General features: G+C 40.2%; 1 protein-coding gene across 2 annotated transcripts in view; it reads right to left on the reverse strand.

The window, feature by feature from the left end:
- Positions 1-1716: 1716 nt before the first annotated feature.
- cd276 (CD276 molecule) overlaps positions 1717-13407 on the reverse strand; it is a 79256-nt gene continuing 67565 nt past the window's right edge. For both annotated transcript variants that reach the window (XR_003692620.1, XM_028578821.1), the window contains one exon: positions 1717-2589. The gene's annotated coding sequence lies outside the window, so the exon portion shown is untranslated. The remainder of the gene's footprint in view (positions 2590-13407) is intronic.

The raw sequence follows: 13407 nt of genomic DNA on the forward strand, positions 1-13407 counted from the left end.
AGAGGTGACATTAAGTGCAATCAATTACGCACGTGAAGTAAGTTAAGTGAAGAACTGTAGTTGGCAGGTCAAGTCAACTGATAGCAGGCTTGTGATGCATGCTGCTATGTATTTGAACAAATTTAGACTGAAGCTTTTACTATTGAGTGATACACTGCCAAATTTCAATTTGCTGTCTGCACTCACTGCCCCTTATGTTGTACCATGCTGATGTACATTTGACTACAAAGTGTTTCTAATTCAGAAAAGTCAAATCTGTCTTAACACACAGTCACATGCCAATATGTGCATTTAAATAGGTATCGACTGCTGTCATCTGTCCTTCTGTCCATTATGGCAGTGAAATGATCAAGCCCTAGCACAATTACACTGTAAGCAATGGGCGATAAAATGCTAACAAAAGTTCAGCTGAAGCTACAGTAATATGAAGCCTCAGTCCTGCCCGGGGTACTCAGCAGTACCTACTTACTAAGAGGAAGCAATGCTAATCACGGGACCACCGTGCCACCACTTTAGCCAAATCAAGTGGGCATTTTTGTTTTTAGGAAGAAATCTGAACCTGTCCTTTAAGTTATAAGTTGTAATTATCAACTTTAAAACAGTTGTTTCAATTTTGTCTTTTTTACAGTAACCACATATCCATGATTTTTTTCCCTATTGATTGCCACTTGATGGTCACTTGTATTTGAATGTTTGAAGTGAATGTAATTTGGAATTAAGGATTGTGAAAGGCTTGACAGACTTCAAAATTAATGAGGGCTTGGCATTTGCTTCTTATGTCTCACAAGACTGATTTTTTAATTCCCAAGGTGTACATTCAGCAGTGAGCTGCTGTTTTGTCAGAGTTCCTTCAGTTTGACTTTTCTTGTCTTTTTTTTATTTGATTTGATTTTACCTTCTTACCTGCAATGTAAGATTTAGAAGTCTTTGCAGACAGTTCAGTTTTAGGGAACCATTGGCTCCAGGGCTCACAGTCAGAAGAAAATGTCTTCAAGACTGTTTCTTCCTTAAATCCCATGACATTTTCCAGTCCCTGAACGAGAGAATGCACGTTTCTCAGAGAGGGGCCAACCAAATAAACCCCTCTTTGGGCTTGGAGCCAGTAATCTGTAATTTAATTTCAGGCGGGTGTCTGGGCCATGAGGACACACAGTAAGGTCAAGGGCTACTGTACAGAGAGATCTGCGCATTTGGGCACAGCCTGGGGTTTGATCAACAGTTTCATCCAGCTTAGGAAGAGGACACAGTATGTGCGTGTGCTCCTGTGCATGGTTGTTGGGGGAGGTATTTCTGCACTACTTATACAAGTCAGACTTGATGCAAGGTAGCTATTTCGTGTATGACAGCAACAAACAATCACAGACAAAATCCATTATTCAAAACAAGTCAAATGTTCGGGATGACTGAGCATCTGCAAACAGAGGGGGATTAGCCCTAAAATAGGACTGTGTCTAACTGGGAACAATTCAACATGTCAGTGTTGATCTGCATGTAAATGAAATATTTGTATTGCTTTGACTATAATTCATGTTTTACTCATTATGTAGAATAGTCTAGTCGGCAGATAAATCAACTAATGGAAAAGTGGAAGGATGAATTTGAGCAGCATGGCTAATCCTGTGGGTGAAGAAATGTCTGTAATAAACTTGACCTTGTTCTGCGTGAACGAGCCCAAAGTGGCCCCGGGAATGGGACCAATAATTACCAATGACCAGGCAGTTTCACCATGTCTCTTTAATGTAAATAGGCACTGGGCTATCTGACACAAATGGTTTTGGCACTCATACATGGACATATGGCGCATGGACTTGCTCAAGTACCTAAAGAAATGCAATAAAAAAAAAATGCCCCTAGTCTGGGAGAGATAAAACATTCCACACTGGCAGTAGAAACTAGCCGAGATACTCTGTGTTCATTAAAAACAATTTCTTACATATAAGGCTGTCAGGTCAGTGAGAAAATCAGGGTGTATCCCATGCACCATTTGCAGTTTGTCGGAGCTTAGCTGGCATTCAATTTCAATTCCCTCAAGTTACTGAATATAGGAGAGCGGCGCACACTGACAGGTACAAGTTACTTCAGCGACAGACGCTAATTAGCAAGTGCAGGAGTAATGGGAGAGCCAAGCTCCCTCCCTGGCAGAGAGACAGTGATGGCAACTAAGGCAGGGTCATCTCTTTAAGTGTCTCACTTCCTATTAGACAGGAGATCTCTGGCACATGCCCCATCACAACCCATACAGAGTGATGTCAGCGACAGAGAAAGGATCCTGTCACATCCTGTACTTTTCAAACAGAGCTTCTCTTTTGCATAGAACAACTCACTCAACTGTGTTCACTCACTGCCGCGGCCCTCCACTGACAGAAACGGAACGGGAGGGCAATAGAAAAATAATGGCACATGATGTGTTTATGTGTTTTTGATGAAAACTCGAGGGAAAGTCTTAGAAAGAAGATGATGGACTCATCTTCTGCTCAGCGAGGCTTTGACATTCTGTAGGGGACGCTGGAAATAGTCGCCAGGTTGATGGATAGGTGGAGTGGGATTACCCGCCAGACTCATCTCCTACCCGCCGTCTGGCCTTGACTCCTGGAAAAAGACACAAAAACACAATACGTATAATGTCAACACTGCTCACCGTGGGAAAGGTTATTAGCTTTGAAAAATAATGAAACACTGCAGGAGGGTCACAGGAACCAACAGCTTACCCAATAACTAAAGCAAGCAGAGCTAATCCCACTGGTAAAATGTGGTCTCACGGCGCAGATTACTAATCATCATTTCTACTATTATCTATATAAATAATAGTAAAATAAATGGTGAAAACAACAAACAAAGTGATTGCGGTATTGTTAAATAAACAATCACACCAATAGGAAGATGGGTTTCCAAGGATGCTACAACCTTCAAGTCTGTCTCCACCTACACATCCTCCTCTCTGTATCACAAGTGTCTTTCTGAACTTCTAATGCCTCTCCTCACTCGTAGCCCCTGCGGACCATCCCACCGCTGGCACAGCGAAATAAATTGTTCTCGCTGCATCATTAAACAGTTTGAATTAACTTGGGTGGAATTTAATTATGTCACACATGAAGCTCTCCTACTTGAAGCTTTTAAAAGCAATATAGTTGGCTATATGCTTGGAGGTTCGGCTTTTAGATACATTATTCAAGTCAGTCAGCTATATCCGCATGCAACTGGACTTCTAAATGAAAACAGTGGAGTTGCCCATCAGGACTGATCTTTTAATTTGTGTTTCCTGGTGAGATATCCAACATAAATGAGATGAGCTAATAATCAGTGCAGTGGAGATTCTGCTCATGCTCTGTGTCCTATTAAGACCCTAGCTGCACCTCATGAATCGACTTCTGATTTAGATATACTGTAAACGTGAATAGTTATGACTCTACGCACATACGTTTGAAGCACTTACTGAGTCTATCCTAATATTTCATCAATCACGGGGAAATACAAAAATAGCTCTGTTAGTGAGCTTTTTCAACCTCCTAATTGATGCTCATTATCATACCTTTATTACATTTTACACATGACAGCCTGGTGTGAAGTGGATAAATCCTAAATGAAACCCTAAGGGCATTGCTCACAGCTTCAAAATGTTAAAGCAAGAACTAAAACAGTAATAAAGTCTGTCATTCTAAATGATAGGAGTCTTCGCAAATAGCAAAGCTCGCTGAAGAATATCTGTTTTACGGAGCAGCGCCGCATTTGAAAGTCTGGCTTCCATTTGCTCCCTGTCAGAAGGTAACTTATCCATCACCCAAATGAACACAACACAATTTTCACTCATGCATTTTCTCATCAGATTCAAACCCAACCTACGTGCCTCTAGAGAGATCTAAGGATCTGTATTTTAAAGGGTAACTACAGTTTTTTTCAACCTGGACCCTATTTTCCTATGTTTTTGTGTCTAAGTAGTTCAGTATAAAGCAAAATTGATTCAGTCGGCAGCGGCCAAACAAGCTACAATGTAAGTTAATAGGGCCATTGTCCAGCTTGTATTTACCGTCACAAAAGTGCTTGTTTTGCCACTGACAGGCTCAGATTAATATTCTAAGGGCCCTATTTTAACAATCTAAGCGCACGGCGTGAAGCGCATGGCGCAGGTGCGTTTAGGGCGTGTCCAAATCTACTTTTGCTAGTTTGACGGTGGAAAAAAGGCTCCGTGTGCTGGGCGCATGGTTCAAAAGGGTTGTACTTAGTGTCTTCATTAATTCATAGGTGTGTTTTGGGCGTAACATGCAATAAACCAATCAGAGTGTCATCTCCCATTCCCTTTAAAAGCCAGGTGCGTTTGTACCTTGGCGCATTGCTATTATGATGGCGGATTTGCACTGTAATATATATTTTTTTAAATATTTTTGCATGTTTGTGTGCTGCTCCACTTCCCTGTGTGTGTGTGTAACAAGCATAGTGTGCGCGCGCTGTGCATAAGCCTAGGCACATTTTACTAATTTTCTGTTAAAATAACACTGAAATGCTGCACTATTGACTTTAGACCAGGTTTTTGTTGGTCAATGGCGCAATCACTTTCCAGTGCCTCAAGATAGCATTACGCCAAGAATGCACCTGAACACACCTCCCTGTAAGACCAGCACGCCCATGGGCGCAAAGATGGGGACAGGTGCATTTGCTATTTAAAAGATGCGCCGCAGGATGGGAAATTGACAACTGCGTCGGTCTTAAACTAGCAAAGACACTTGCTTCAGGATTGGAGCTGCGCCGATTGCAAGATAGGGCCCTAAGTTTCTGGCAACATTATGGAAAGGATTTCTAAGGAGGTCGACCTTTCTGTTAAAGAGTAAGATCCTGTTTTTAAACATAAAAACATCCGCAAAATTGAGTTTGCTAAACCCACCAGACTCCATGTAAATAAACAGTAATTTTAGCATCGTAAAATACACTTCATTCAAAGTCGACAGAAAATAAAACTATGAAAAGCTGTTGTGGATCGTCTTTCCACTTATTCAACCATCACAACTCTAGTTTTGGTTGAAATAAACACATAGTTTACCGATTTACATGTGAAAATATGTTGGCTCGATACACGCTAAAAGTATTGCTTTTTTTAAATGGCGTCTGGTAGGTTTAGCGCTTGCGACTTCAGAGCTGTCACTGGTTAAACAGAAAGGTCTCAAAGACGTTAAAAGATCTATCTCTGAAGGGATCCTTTCCATAATGTTGTCAGACATTTAAATTTTAATCTGAGCCTGTCAGTGGCAAAAAGAGCACTTTTGTGATGGTAAATACAGGCTGGACAATGGCCCTATTAACTTACATTGTAGCTTGTTTTGCTGCTGCCGACTGCAGCGACCTTGCTTAATACTGGACCAATGTCAAAGATTGTTGTTCCCATCAGTCACTTAAACACAAAAACATAGGAAAATAGGGTTGAAAGAAAAGGTAGTTACCCTTTAAAGAGGACTTGTGCTAGCTGTTGAGTCCAGAGGTCAGAGATGAAATGAAAGACCTTCACTGAGACACTGGATGAACATCTGCAGCACAGTAATTTGGAATCTTACAAAACAACAGCAACAACCATACCTGAAAAGATTTTTTTTTTCTGAGATTGTTAACACAGGCAATCAAAAAGTAAAGTCCAACTTTAGTGTTTAACAAACAACTTCTCTCTGTCTGAGAACCCAAAGCATCCGTGGCAGGGCAGAACCATTCCTGCGCTCCAACACCTGAGACACAAGCTGATGGACAGATTCATTTACAGCAGGTACACGAGATTGCACACTAATTTCCTTGGGCTATAGGAGATTGTTCACGTGAAAGATACAGCGGCACAGTGGATTCAATCTAATGAACCGTTGTATATCCACACTGTGCCCATTACTTTCCTCATTTACATTGAAATGTAAGTGCCATATTTCATTCTCCCGGTCGGTAACTTCACCCCCCCTTTTTTTTTTCTTCAAAAAACAGCAGGCCCGCTGCTTTTTGACACAGACAAAAACAACAACAATCAAAGTCACTATCAAAGACAAACAACCGAAATGGGACTATGAAAGTAAATGTTTGGGAATAACCTTGGAGAAGTATTCAGGATAATGAGGAAGCAGCTAAACCTCTGTGATACTTAAAGATCATTACCAGATGATCAAACACACCATACAATTTCTCTGTGCAAGAATGGATAAGTATACTACTCGTAGATGGTATAAAGATCTGCTTTTATGGATGCATTTACATATCAACAAATGCCTTACATGCCTCAATATACAGTAGAGAGCTGAAATGGAAATAGGATCCTGTGTGGACTGCAAAACACAAATGGTTGGGGGTGGGATAAACAGTATATCTAAACAGGGGTTGGTATCACCAGCGTGGGAAGAGATATAAAAGGTTATATTTGTATTAGTATTTACCATGCATTGAAGTAGCCTTCAAGTAAACTTTGTGGTGTATGGTTCCAAATACATCACCAAATAAAGTTAAGTACTGCATTGTGTCTCCCTTCCTTCAGCCCCCTCTTTTTGAAACAAGTTTTGAAGTCAGTTATAAAAACATTAGTGACTTTAAAAAATGTCCAATCTTAAGTTAAAACATATGACAATAATAAAATCAATAAATAAAAACACCATCACTGCTGCTGTCTAACATCTGATTGGTTAAATGCTAAGGATAAGTGTCTGAGGACATACAGTAAAGTATCAGCGAAAAAAGGCTTTTAATATTGTTTATTTTCATTTAATGTCTTCTAAAGCTGTATTATTAAAGGACACTTCCCCTGCAAAACGAACCTAGGGGTTAATAACAGATGTGTACCCACTCGATCGCTCTCTGGGACATGTTTTCATGCTAATCGAATGTGTTTGTAGCTTGAAACAAGCTAGCGCGGACTGCTGATTAGCTTACAACACTAGTATTCGGGGCACAGGGAAAGTAAAAAAAAATAAAAGAATCGCTATTTATACCACTAAAAAGGCTCAAAATATCACCACACTTCAACAGTAGCATGAGGGTCCCTAAATGTTAACCGAAGCATTGAGAACACTGTAAATGTACAGACAGTTTATTAAAAAGATAGTTTAGAAAGAACGTAGCTCCCAAGATGGCGGCCGCCTGTATACGAGAACGCGACTGTCTTTATAATCTATCTTTTTAGTAAACTGTCTGTACCCTTACAAAGTTCTCAATGCTTCGGTTTTGCTACCGTATTCAATATATAACATATTAAATAGTGAGCTTTAGAGGTGCTGGGAGGTGGATTGTTGTACTGTTGAATAGAGCTAAACCAAGCTAACCAGCTGCTGGCTGTAGCTTTATATTAATCATTGGACATGAGTGGTATCAATCTTCTCATCCAACTCTTGTAAAAAAAAAAAGAAGGAATGAGCATATTTGTTTTAAAATGGCAAACTATTCTTTTAAATGCTAAGCATTTCTTAAGATCGGTACATTTCATTAGAGGTACATGTGTCTCATTTTCCCTGCAGTTACTTAACACTAAACAGTGATGCAAAAATACTTTGGAATCTCTGAGGGAGCAGGCTGGGGGAAAAAAAAAGTACAGTCGTCTGCCTCAGTGATAATTCACATAGGTATAACAATGATCACTATGAATGATGCAGTAATCCAGGAACTCTTGCACCTCCACTTGGTCCCCATAACAGTAAGCCAGTGTGAGGTGTCTGGCAGGTCATTCTGTTACCACTCCACTATTATTCCAAAGCAGCAGCATACATCACGCTCTGAAAATCTCACACCTATATCAGCTCTTTTTCTATGGTCGAGGAACCTCACCCTCGACCTCTCTCCAAAAGCAGCCTGCAGCCCCCCTGGTGTTAATTATAAGAGTTTTTCCCCCGGAGCCTGGGTGGGACGTGAAAGTGCATTAATCTTGATTCTCCACTTCAGTCTAAAGGATCATTTATAGAGACTCCTGTGGTAAGCCCCAAAGGCGAGGTGACTCAGTACCAGGAGAAAGGTAGAAGGAGTGGAAAAGAAAGAGTCACATATATCCTGCGCTCACACTGGGATGCCGGCCACCTCAAGAGGCAAGTCAATCATTTACCCTAAATCACTTAAATTCTCAGTATGTAAATCTGGATGGATATTAAGAGTCGCACAGGATGACATGCCAAGTGTCCGTCTTCCACCTGTGCTGTTCCCTTGATGCAGCATGAAGGTGACTGTCACCCTATAAGCTGAACTGAGCAGAGCTAAGCAATGGCTGAAAGACTGACGTGTCAATGAGTTTACATTCAGCCCGATTTAATTGCTAATTTAATAACTTTAGCCCTTCATGGGTATGCACAGAGGTCAATGCTGCATTTTGCGATTGTGACCACAAACCATAGTAGATGAACATTTACCATTTTTAGTGGTATTATGTACAGTATATATATATATTTCTAGTTATTTTTAAATAATCTAGAATATGATAATGTTTCATGATGTGTAAAAAATAATTTGGTACCCATTTTATAGCATTAAGCCATACCCTACTGTGTCTCTACACCTTGTTTTGGCCAGTGCTACAGACTGTAAAAAGGGAGAGATGGAAATGACACCGACACTCAGGTAATTGCTTAAAAAACACCACAGACTAGAGAAAAAAAAGCCATAAGTTATAAACAGTGGCCTAAATACACAGGTCATTTGAAATAATGTCCAACCAGAGTAACTGAGAGTGAAAGTATAATTTCTAACTGACTGACAGGTTGAATATTCAGTTTAATGTACCACTAATTAGCTGCATGTGACACAATCACATCTGATGTTTTAGCTGAAAGAAAACACCTTCCACAACATTCTATAGTCATCAAGTGCATTTCAACAGCATAATTTCTGTACACTTGATTTTGAATGGCTTGCTCCGCATGTATGATCATGGTCCTTCTTATCTCATTAGTTAATCTACTTCTACAGTGCACATATACTGTAAGCTCCCTTCATCTGAGCATGTGCTACTTTGCCTGCAGTCTCACGATAATGTGTGCACACTTCAGAAAGCGACACATAAAAGTAATCTCGCCATTCAATAAGCAACATGTTTAGCATCTCCCAAAACAGTGGGGGGCTGTACATTATTTAGGTTTGTGCCATCTGTAAATTCTCTGGTGCTGAACAAATTGATTGTTTGATAGCTATCCTTTGTAAACAATAGGCTGGGATCCATTTAAAAACTACTACTTGCATCAAGACTAATTTAGGTTTAAAAGCTTTGTGCTGGGCAGTGTTGGTTGCTGTGAACGGAACATTTCGACAGTGCAAAAATTCTGAGCTTTTAGAGAAAGACTCATCATGTTGCCAAAAACAGCAGAGATTCTTGAATTTGACGACTGTTCAGTAGGTAGGGAAACTAACAGCGACTCGGCCTGAGTGAGGGATGCTAAGTGTGAGACCACACCCAAAGCAAACCATGTCATTGCTGCAAAACATATATCTGCTGCATTAGCTCTGCTGTTGGGGTCACAAGTGTTGCTGCTTGTTGCATGCAACATTTAACAGAATTACAGGTTATCATGGAGACTATGGCTGGGACGATTCATTGATTACGTAAATGCGTCGACAAAAATAATTTGCATTGACGCGTCACTAAATAAAATAAATAAATAAAACTTGCGTGCAAATTAATGTAATGCGGAACTAATGTAATGTGGAACTACTGTTAGATACGTGGGTTCTAGGGACACCTAAACTGTAGCCCCGCCTGAGCTCTGAAGCTAGCCGAGCTCCTCCGTCTACATGCAGTTTTTTGTTAGGTCGACGGTCCAGTGAGTGAGTCAGAGATAGCAGCACGAAAAGACGAGTACGGCGAGTGGTGGCGACCCACAAGAGTTCCCCGCCAGCCTTTTTAAGATCGCAAGTTTGGGAAAACTTCGAGACCGTATGGCTGCAGCCTGGAGCCTCCCGTGTCATGTCCTCTCGTCTCATGCCGTCCCCGCCTCGAAAACGTCGGTCTTCTGGTCAGTTCCAGTAGTAGGCTGAAGGCGAGAGAGTGGTGGATAAGACGAGGACTGTGTGTTGGCATTGTTCATCAGTTGTTGGGTATGTGAGTGGAAATACATCTAACATGCTAACGCATATCCAACGCCATCACCCAGATGTGCCAATCACAAAAAAAGCCTTTAGATACAAATAATTAAAGTTAAATTAAAGGGAGAAGTGCTTGGATGTTAAACAAGAGCTTATTCATTATTTTACCTACTACTGTTAAAAAAGCAAATACAGGCTACTCTTTTTGCACTTGCTCTTTTTATTTTTGTATCTGGCTTCAGGTTGCACAATGCAGTGTTAAACAGTTTTAATAAATAGAGATTTGAACCTTATTGAAATTTGTTTTGTGTAAACTGTTAATAATTGCGCAAGTGAAAAATTAATCGTTAGATTAATCGAAAAATGCATTGTTAGATTAGTCGACTAATCGAAAAAATAATCGCCTGATTAATCGTTTAAAAAATAATCGTTTGGGACAGCCCTAATGGAGACTATACAGTAGATCCAGTGCAGCCTTTTGCTTTATATATATATATATATATATATATATATATATATCAGTTTTCATCGCACCTTCTGATGTACTTTGGTGCATAGAGCCTCAGGGAATAGATGTTTGTACATGCAAATGTTTTCATTGTTGGGATAATCACTTTTATTAAAGTAGATCGAGTACATTATTTTACTTGTTACGGCCCTTTTTTTGAGCAGTTATTACTAACTATACATTAATGGCATATCTCAGATCCACAGTGTCCCAATTGTCTGTATCCTTGCATGCACGATTTGTGTGTTTTTCAACATCACCACACTGCTGATCTTGTACACAGTCTCTCATCTGCATTATGAGTAATCTATGTTAGTTAATTGAGCCCAGAGGCAGTTGGTTTCAATGAAGGCTCCTGTACTTTTCTGGCAAAAACAGGAGAAAAAAAAGAGCTCTCTGGAGAAGGCAGCTCTCTGTCGAGAGGCAAACAGAGCAGAACTCCTGCCGTGTTCATTAGCTGTCATTGATCAGAGATTCAGTTGCTGTGCTGCTCCAAGCACAGCTCACATATTACCAGTTTCATGTTCTAAAAAAATTTATATAAAGGTAAGAAAGTGGAGCCAGCACAGCTTTTTCTTCGTTATATTTTATTTTTCAATGCACTATTTTGATGTGAATGGATGTTTGCCAAGGTCCTAAACAGTATGCAGAGACTGCTACGCAGCACACTTGTCCATTCCACAGTTTTCTGATATCAATATGAGCTACTATATTCGGTTATTGGCTTCCCTCAGAGGCTATCATCGCTGCAGCCTATTCCATTACAGGAGATGTACTGTAGAATGAGGCTGCGAGGTATAAAAATGCTGATAAATGGCTGAGACAAAAGCATAAATAATGCAGAGATCAGAGATACTGGAAGAGCGAGTCAGACTCTACTTCAAGACACCTCCCTGGAGAGAGTCCAACGCAAGTGTCCTGTCTGACATCATCAGTGTCTGCAGGGTGTCACCTGCCACATACAGCAGAGAGGAACTGGGGGAGACCCCCTCTGTCTCTCCTAGTCCGTCACTCTTTGTCCTACCAACTAAAAAACTCATCAGAGAGCTCACATCCCATCTCGAATACCTAGCTGCAGCAGGCTTTTAAAATACATTTAAACTAGTTTTCTCCTTTGAAATTTCACCTTTTATCTTCCACCTTCATTCGTCCCCATCCTTTGAGAAAGGACTCCCTTATATTCAAATTCAATTCAATTCAATTTTATTTATAGTATCAAATCATAACAGAGTTATCTCGAGACACTTTACAGATAGAGTAGGTCTAGACCACACTATAATTTACAAAGCCCCAACAATTACAGTAATTCCCTCAAGAGCAAGCATTAGCAGTGGCTATTGCGACAGTGGCAAGGAAAAACTCCCTTTTAGGAAGAAACCTTGGCAGACCCAGACTCTTGGTAGGCGGTGTCTGACGGGGCCGGTTGGGGGTGTGATGGCGATAATAGTCGCATTAAAGATAGTGGAACAGTGACTTTGAAGGTAATTATATGCAGCCTGTACTTGTAAACCATGACAGAGTAAACCCTGAGCTATTTCTGCAAATGACTATAACAACAAGATCTATTCTTCAGAGTTTAAGTGAATTTATAGGGGCAAATTAAATCAACATTTCACAACTCTGCTGAAGGAGCTGGGAAAGGGCCATTATGTAGCACTAATTGCACCTATAGGGCCTATCTTTAAAAATGGAATCTCTCTCATTGGAATTCATTGAAAGTCATCAGGTAGATGACCGGGATCATCCATGCTGCTCCTCGTTTCACTGACTTTTCTTTATTCCTATCATGTCTGCCTTTGAATATTTATTCTCTTCTCATCTGCAGCCATCTCTGTCCAGGCAAAGGTTCTGCACAATACCAGTTTAACTGACCCTTTACACATGGAGAGAACAAAAACGACTTTTAACAATCATTGCAGTTTATGAACAAAGGTCATAACTCCAGTGCCCAAAGAACAACAACACTGATATTCAGCATTTTTATTCAAATGTTGCTGGAACCAGCATTGTTCAGACACTGTGGTTATGCAACTATCAATGAGTAGTATCCTTCCACTGGCAATTGCAAAGAGGGAACTTCAGACTAAAAAGATAACTTTGGAAAATAACCAGCTGATTCACCAAGTCTTCTGAAGCATCACATTAGCTTTGGCTAATTGCTGTAGACTGGAGTATGTTCTACAACTATTTATGATAGTGGTGTTAGCCTGCAGGGAGTAAACTCTGCAGTGTCAGAATTAAGAGGAGGGGGAATTAGTATGACCAACCATCTCCCTACATACATAAAGGGGATGCGTAGAAAATGAAGACTTACTTGAAACCCCTCCTTTACATCCTGCCTACAGAATTCTGATCTTGGTAGAATAACACATTTTATTCGTTGAACACAACTACTTCTACTAATGTTAAGTTTCCAGAACCACAAAGTTGCCATAATGATCAGTATGTAGCACACAGCAAGTCTAAACCACTAACGATGGCAACAATCTATAAAATTTTGAGTGTGCTGCAGATAGCCATTTACTATGTTATCTGCCAGTAATGAAACAATAAAAGTTTGAATAGATAAACATAAGTCACGAAGGAAAACGTATCGATAAAGCAAAGGTTTATGAAAACAAAGTGCCGCCTCCCACTGAAACTACTTAATTAAATGCAGAGCCTTGCTTTATTAAATAAGATATGCTGCACTCTGCATAAATGCATTAATCGATAGCAAAACTGCCACACAAATATTAGAATAATTGATCCAGGATGATTCAGCAGCAGAGAGGTCGAGGGGCTTGCAGGATATTACCTAGCAATAACAGTCCCGGTGAAGGTCAGTGGATGCTACAGTAATGACAAATGTCCTCTCTTTGACTCCTACTAGCCAGAATTTATTTTGGCTA

Source organism: Perca flavescens, chromosome 1 (assembly GCF_004354835.1).
Source record: "Perca flavescens isolate YP-PL-M2 chromosome 1, PFLA_1.0, whole genome shotgun sequence".
Taxonomy (NCBI): Eukaryota; Metazoa; Chordata; class Actinopteri; order Perciformes; family Percidae; genus Perca; species Perca flavescens.